The sequence below is a fragment of the Bufo bufo genome, chromosome 4 (genome assembly GCF_905171765.1).
Source record: "Bufo bufo chromosome 4, aBufBuf1.1, whole genome shotgun sequence".
Taxonomy (NCBI): domain Eukaryota; kingdom Metazoa; phylum Chordata; class Amphibia; order Anura; family Bufonidae; genus Bufo; species Bufo bufo.
In genome coordinates, this window is record NC_053392.1 from 602,487,332 (window position 1) to 602,495,393 (window position 8,062).

The 8,062-nt window shown below is 40.8% G+C and overlaps 1 pseudogene; it reads left to right on the plus strand.

The window, feature by feature from the left end:
• The first annotated feature begins 6,685 nt into the window (after positions 1-6,685).
• Positions 6,686-7,703, plus strand: LOC120999599 (annotated as a pseudogene).
• Positions 7,704-8,062: the final 359 nt, after the last annotated feature.

Below are 8,062 nucleotides of genomic sequence, written 5' to 3' on the forward strand. Positions count from 1 at the left end.
GTTCCAAACAGTTGTTTTGGCCACGCCTAATGTTTTTTATGGGTTTGTTTAGTTTTTTCAGCCTAATGATGTCTTGCTTCACTGATAGTGACAGCTCTTTGGATCTCATCTTGAGAGTTGAGAGCAACAGATTCCAAATGCAAACAGCAGACTGGAAATGAACTCTGGACCTTTTATCTGCTCATTGTAATTGGAATAGTGAGGGAATAACACACACCTGGCCATGGAACAGCTGAGAAGCCAATTGTCCCATTACTTTTGGTCCCGTAACAAGTGGGAGGCACATATGCAAACTGTTGTAATTCCTACACCGTTCACCTGATTTGGATGTAAATACCCACAAATTAAAGCTGACATTCCTTAGTTAAAGCACATCTTGTTTGTTTTATTTCAAATCCATTGTGGTGGTGTATAGAGCCAAAAATGTTAGAATTGTGTGGATGCCCAAATATTTATGTACCTGACTGTATATTCTGGTGAAATTCACCAATTTTTGGGTGTGATGTACCACCCCTATACCTAGTAGACCGAAAAAAATAAAATAAAAAATTGTCTGTTACATTTTCTGGTGAAATTCACCAATTTTTGGGTGTGATGTACCACTGCTAAACCTAGTAGACAGGTTTAACCCCTTAGGGACCCGTGACGTACCGGTACATCATGGGTTTAAACCGCGGCGCGGCGGGGGTTAATCGGAACAGGATGCCCGCTGAAATCATTCAGCTGGCATCCTGTCACAACGCCGGGGGGGTGTCATGTGTCAATTCAGACCTGCGGTTTGCGGCTTTTTACCTGGTGCGGCGGCTGTGGTCGGCGGTGCCATCGGTTCCCCATGCGGCTGTAGGGGGGACCCGATGGCATGGAAGGCAGCGCGATGTCTAAGGAAGGCATCGCGCTGCCTTCCGGTGAAGAGCCTGTGAGATCCAGCCCCCTGGATCTCACAGGCCCCGGAAGCTGTATGAGTAATACACACAGTATTACTTATACAGCCAATGCATTCCAATACAGAAGTATTGGAATGCATTATAAAGGAATATACCCCCAAAAGTTCAAGTCCCAAAGTGGGACAAAAAATAAAGTGAAAAAAAAAGTTGAAAAAATAAAGTTTTCCCCCCAAACAATTTAAAGTTTCAAGTAGAAATTTACAAAAACATCATTTTCCCCAAATAAAGTTAAAAAAAATTGGTAAAAAATAGGGGGGAGAAAAAAGTATACATATTAGGTATCGCCGTGTCCGTATCGACCGGCTCTATAAACATATCACATGACCTAACCCCTCAGATGAACACCGTAAAAAATAAAAAATAAAAACTGTGCTAAATAAACCATTTTTTGTCACCTTACATCACAAAAAGTGTAATAGCAAGCGATCAAAAACTCATATGCACCCCAAAATAGTGCCAATAAAACCGTCATCTCATCCCTCAAAAAATGAGACCCTACCTAAGATAATCGCCCAAAAACTGAAAAAACTATGGCTCAGAATATGGAGACACTAAAACATCTTTTTTTTATTTTTAAAAAGCTGTTATTGTGTAAAACTTACATAAAAAAAAAAAGTATACATATTTGGTATCGCCGCGTTCATATCAACCGGCTCTATAAAAATATCACATGAACTAACCTCTCAGATGAACACCGTAAAAAATAAAAAATAACAACTGTGCTAAATAAACAATTTTTTGTCACCTAACATCACAAAAAGTGTAATAGCAAGCGATCAAAAAGTCATATGCACCCCAAAATAGTGCCAATAAAACCTTCATCTCATCCCGCAAAAAATGAGACCCTACCTAAGATAATCGCCCAAAAACTGAAAAAACTATGGCTCTCAGAATATGGAGACACTAAAACATGATTTTTTTTTGTTTAAAAAATTATATTATTGTGTAAAACTTACATAAATAAAAAAAAAGTATACATATTAGGTATCTCCGCGTCCGTGACAGCCTGGTCTAAAAAAAATCACATGATCTAATCCCTCAGATGAACACCGTAAAACATTTAAAATAAAAACTGTGCTAAATAAACAATTTTTTGTCACCTTACATCACAAAAAGTGTAATAGCAAGCGATCAAAAAGTCACACGCACCCCAAAATAGTGCCAATAAAACCGTCATCTCATCCCGCAAAAATCATACCCTACCCAAGGTAATCGCCAAAAAGCTGAAAAATTATGGCTCTCAGAATATGGAAACACCAAAACATGATTTTTTTTGCTTCAAAAATGAAATCATTGTGTAAAACTTACATAAATAAAAAAATTTTTTTACATATTAGGTATCGCCGCATCCGTGACAACCTGGTCTATAAAAATATCACATGATCTAACCTGTCAGATGAATGTTGTAAATAACAAAAAATAAAAACGGTGCCAAAACAGCTATTTCTTGTTATCTTGCCTCACAAAAAGTGTAATATAGAGCAACCAAAAATCATATGTACCCTAAACTAGTACCAACAATACTGCCACCCTATCCCGTAGTTTCTAAAATGGGGCCACTTTGTTGGAGTTTCTACTCTAGGGGTGCATCAGGGGGGCTTCAAATGGGACAAAAAAAAACAGTCCAGCAAAATCTGCCTTCCAAAAACCGTATGGCATTCCTTTCCTTCTGTGCCCTGCCGTGTGCCCGTATCGCTGTTTACGACCACATATTGGGTGTTTCTGTAAACTACAGAATCAGGGCCATAAATATTGAGTTTTATTTGGCTGTTAACCCTTGCTTTGTTACTGGGAAAAATGGATTAAAATGGAAAATTTGCCCAAAAATTGAAATTCTGAAATTTCATCTCCATTTGCCAATAACTCTTGTAGAACACCTAAAGGGTTAACAAAGTTTGTAAAATCAGATTTGAATACCTTGAGGGGTGTAGTTTATAGAATGGGGTCATTTTTAGGTGGTTTCTATTATGTAAGCCTCGCAAAGTGACTACAGATCTGAACTGGTCCCTAAAAATTGGGTTTTTGAAAATTTCAAAAAATTTCAAGATTTGCTTCTAAACTTCTAAGCCTTGTAACACCCCCAAAAAATAAAATATCATTCCCAAAATGATCCAAACATGAAGTAGACATATGGGGACTGTAAAGTAATAACTATTTTTGGAGGTATTACTATGTATTATAGAAGTAGAGAAATTGAAACTTGGAAATTTGCAATTTTTTACAAATTTTTGGTAAATTTGTTATTTGTTTATAAATAAAAATTCTATTTTTTTACCTAATTTTACCAGTGTCATGAAGTACAATATGTGACGAAAAAACAATCTCAGAATGGCCTGGATAAGTCAAAGCGTTTTAAAGTTATCAGCACTTAAAGTGACACTGGTCAGATTTGCAAAAAATGCCCAAGTCGTTAAGGTGAAATAGAGTCCTTAAGGGGTTAAAAAAATAATAATTGTCAGTTAAATTTTTTGGTGAAATTCACCAATTTTTGGGTGTAATATACCCCTCCTCTACCTAGTTGACAGCCTAATAAATTTCAATAATTTTTCTGTTACATTCTTGGGTTGACATTATGCAATTTTAGACGTGAATAAACACCTGCTATGCATAGGTGACAGGGAATAAAATTTAATATATTATTCACTAATTAATGTGCGCCACATCCTTTCATTCAATGCTTAAACTTTGAAAAGTTGTCACACTTTTATGCTTTAATCATTTCTACCATATTTCAACTCTATAATCCCCTGGATGTGGTCTCTTTTTCTCACGCTCCCTCTCCGGCCTGGAACCCTGATTTCCCGCCACCCGTGATCACCATGGTAGGCGCACAAAAGAACATCGAAAGTGGATAGAGCAGATATCAAATTGGATGGTGAACATCACGGGGACGTGCGACATGGCGGGGCAGTAAGTGTGCACACGCCTACACGAACTGACTGACAAGGGTCAGCCCATGCAACTTCTGGGTCTCCAAATTGGGCACATGGCCTGAGCTTGCCCTTTACCCCTTGGAGGTGCTGGCCTGCCCTGCAGCCAGTGTATTGTCTGAATGTGTGTTTAGCATGACTGGAGGGGGTTATCACAGGTTATATTTCCCAATGTTTTGGGGTGTACCCTAATTTTAAAAATAAAATTTAAAACAAAAAAACAGTGTAGGCTACCTCCTCCTCCACCGCCGCTTCCACCTACACCGCTATATGCACCTCCTCCTACTCCATATGGACCTCGTCCTCCTAGATCAAGTTTTTTTTTTTTTTTACGTATTTTATGTTATTTAAAGTCATTTCCCTATCCACATTTGTTTGCAGGGCACTTGCCATGCTCTTAACCACATTTTGTTGCCATTTGCAGCCCTCTTGCCCTTTCCATTACATTTTTACAGCCATTTTAGTGCTCAAAAGTTCGGGTCCCCATTGACTTCGGGGTCAAGTTCGGGTCAAGTTCGGGTCCCGAACTCAAACTTTTTTCTCAAGTTCGGCCGAACCCATCGAACCCCAACATCCAGGTGTCCGCTCATCTCTAATAGGGAGGAATCATTCCACAACATTTATAAAGAACAGGGTTTAGTAGGGGAGGTTGCAGCCTTGGTAATAGGAACAATCCTAATACACCTTGCTGCACTTACTGGGGATCCAAATTGCCATTATACAGCTCTGTAATTCCAGCAAACTGTTCTTGTTATTGGGGTGCAAGTGCTGTTTGATACAGCCATTAACAGGGTTTATTACAGGGAAATATTTCTACAGTACATCTTATTTGCCCTTGTGCGGTGCAGTTATATATTGTAAAGCCCTTTTTGCCGTGTATTAGTGGCAAAAGAAAAATATATTTGCCCTTGTGCAGTGCAGTTATATGTTAAAAAGCCTTGTGTAGTGTAAAAGTGGAAAAAAATTAGGGCCTAATTGCCGTTCAGCGGTGCAGTTATATATTCTAAAGCCCTGTCTGCCGTGTATTAGTGGCAAAAGAAAAATATATTCGCTGTTCAGCGTTGCACTTATATGTTGAAAAGCCTTGTGTAGTGTAAAAGTGGAAAAAAATAATGGCCTATTTGCTGTTCAGCGGTGTAGTTATATGTGGTAAAGCCCTTTTCACGGTATGGACCGAATTACGTAGTGGTGAATTTTTTTATGTGAAACAGGTTTTTTGGGGGAAAATTGATGGGTGATTGTACACTTTGTTCTGTATGAACCGAATCCCATTATCCTTTCATTGGTGAAATTTTTTATGTAAAACAGACTTTTTTGGGGAAAATTGATGGGTGATTGTAGACCTCCTTTTGCTGTATGGACCGAATTATGTAGTGGTGAAATTTTTTATGTGAAACAGGCTTTTTTGGGAAAATTGATGGATGATTGTACACTTTGTTCAGTGTGACACGAATTCCATTATCCTTTCATTAGTGATTTTTTTTAAATCTGAAACAGCCTTTTTTTGCAAAATTTATGGGTGATTGTAGACCTACTTTTGCTGTAGGGACCGAATTACGTCGTAGTTGGTCCTGCAGTAAACATAATGAAGACGCTGATGACAGCACACCAGCAGACTTTGCCTTTACCATCTAGTCACAATTAAATCAAGCAGCTTCAGTAAGTTGAAAATATTCATGTGTTTTTATCTACTCTGTCTGCATTCGATCTCCACAGCACATACGACTTGACAGGAGAGCCGCTGCTTTGGAGTCCAAGTTCAGTTTCTTAAGATCAAGATTTCCATCAGAATTGTGCGTAACATTCTTGCTCCCTGTGCAAAGCCATAACAAAAGGACTCCGTAGGCATACACCTCAGAGGAAGCTGAAGCTGGTTCCCCTAATTTTAATTCAGGAGCAGTAAACAGCGGGAAGCAAATAGGGGTGGCTGAACTCCGCTGCTCTGTATCTCTTGTGAAGTCAATGTCTCCAACTATTCCCCTCTCGCGATTTACAACATATACATTATTTTCATGTAGAGATCCAAGAATTATGTCGGAGGCATGTAGTGTATGCAAGCCATGTGCGACCCCTCTCATCACTCTCACGCTGTTCTGCACCTGGTTTGCTTTGGCGAACTGTGTCACACATGGGAGGAACTGCTCTGTGTCTTTCAGCAAGAAATAGAATCCTGGCTTTCTCCGCAACAACTGTAAACCGGAACCATGGTGACCGATAACGGGAAGAACATGGTGTCGGCGCTGCGTCAAGGAGGTCTGAGCCAATGCGCCCTGCATGGCACACATGTTCAATCTGGTTGTCAAGCGGTTCCTGAAGTCTTCCAGACATCCTAAAAATGGCCAGGAAACTTTGCATGCACTTCAGCCACTCGTACACCGCAAAGCACACCATCCTTGAGCTGCAGCAGCATAATCACATCACCCAATATAGGCTGATATGCAACGTTTACACCCATTGGAATTCCAACCTCCATATCTTGGACTGACTATACGAACAGAGAAAGGCTATAAACGATTTCTTGGTGATCCAAGAAGTACTCCCCCATGTAACTTTGATGTCAGCCAGTGGCAGCTCATGTGTGACACCTGCCGTTTGCTCAGGTCCTTTGAGGAGGCCACGTTATTTGTCAGTCGCCAGGACTACGGGATGAACAATGTAATTCCACTGCTTTATGTCCTGGAACAGATGCTGGTAAATCTGTCTGGTCAGGGGACTAGAGACGTGGCGCCTAGAAAGATGGTGGCAAAGTTTTATACATTTGCCTTTCAAGATCTCTGTTTACAGTCAGTGAACGAGAACATAATTTATTGCAAGGATATGCAAACACCTACCAATGGGGTGTTAACCCCCAGAAGTAGGTCATCGGCACGAAGGAGCAGTCATTTTTACAGCTCGAGGTATCCTCCCGGAAGCTTGACCTCTGCACATCGACAGTCTGCATTGGGAAGCTCGTCTTAAAGAAAAATCCTGCAGTGCACCCCCTTGGAGGAAACTCTTGATCCGGCTTAGGCTGCTTTGCTCCTTCAAAAACAATGGACTTTGTACAGCGTGACACCAATGTATAATTTCTCATATACCAGACTGAAAGAGTATTCCAAGCATCTGTCTGCCCACACAGCTGCTGAGAAGCAGAAGGGACTTGCCATTGAAGTGGGCTCAGAGCTGAACCTAAAAGCCACATTTTTCTGTTTACCTGAACTCAAAGGAAACGACAGAGATCCACTGGGTGTGCTCATACAGATTTCATCCAAGCCTCCACTCACCATTAAGGCAAGCACAGAGGACTGGATTGTGTGGACAGGTTGGTTCTGCGGAATGTACACAGAGGAGGATCTATTGGAGGTGTTACCAGAGACATTTACGTCACTCTCGCTCTTCCTGTAGAACAGCTCCGAGGCACTCACGGCTATCGTAGGGACGTGGTTCGAAGAAAACTTTTGTTTCGGTTTGGTGATCAGTTCTCAAGACCTTACGTTGCTAGCAGCGATGTGGACTGGGTATGACGTGTCTGGATCAGTGTCGGCCAAAGAGCTTGTTTTCTCTGTGCCCGTCGAACCTTGCATGGACATTTCTTATGCCATCCACGCAGGGGACTTCAAGACTTTATGGAATGATATTCATAAATCAAAGGACGAGATCACGTTGGAGGAAGTGGACAATTTATTCTAATGTCTTTACTTGCATTTCTTCAGACACTTTAGAATCCACTTATCAGCAACCCAGGGCATCAGCGCATTGTGAAGAAAAAGAGAAGTTCCTCAGTAAGGACTACCTAATCCGAGTGCTGGGATTCATCACGGAGCTGGCCATCAATAACATCCAGTATTGAACACATGGACGACTCATCTTGGACCTTGTCCACAATGTTCGGGACCCCCCGGACGTATTACATGTTTTAGACATGATCCCTGCAGTGCTTACTACATGTTACACTGCTTCTTACCATTCTGTTCAGTGGCTGTGAGACCTGCACATGCTAAGGCTTATTTTAAATAAGTGGGTACAAAACACAGAAGACATGCAAATATTCCATTCACGTGTCATCTCTGTTTTGGATCCACTCCTGTTTTCTTTTGGCATTAGCAATACTGATGGATTACTGACCAAATGCTGACCGAGTGAAGGCGGATGCTCCACAGACAGGATCAATTTTTTGGGGGTTATTATTCTGACGGATCAAAGGAAGGG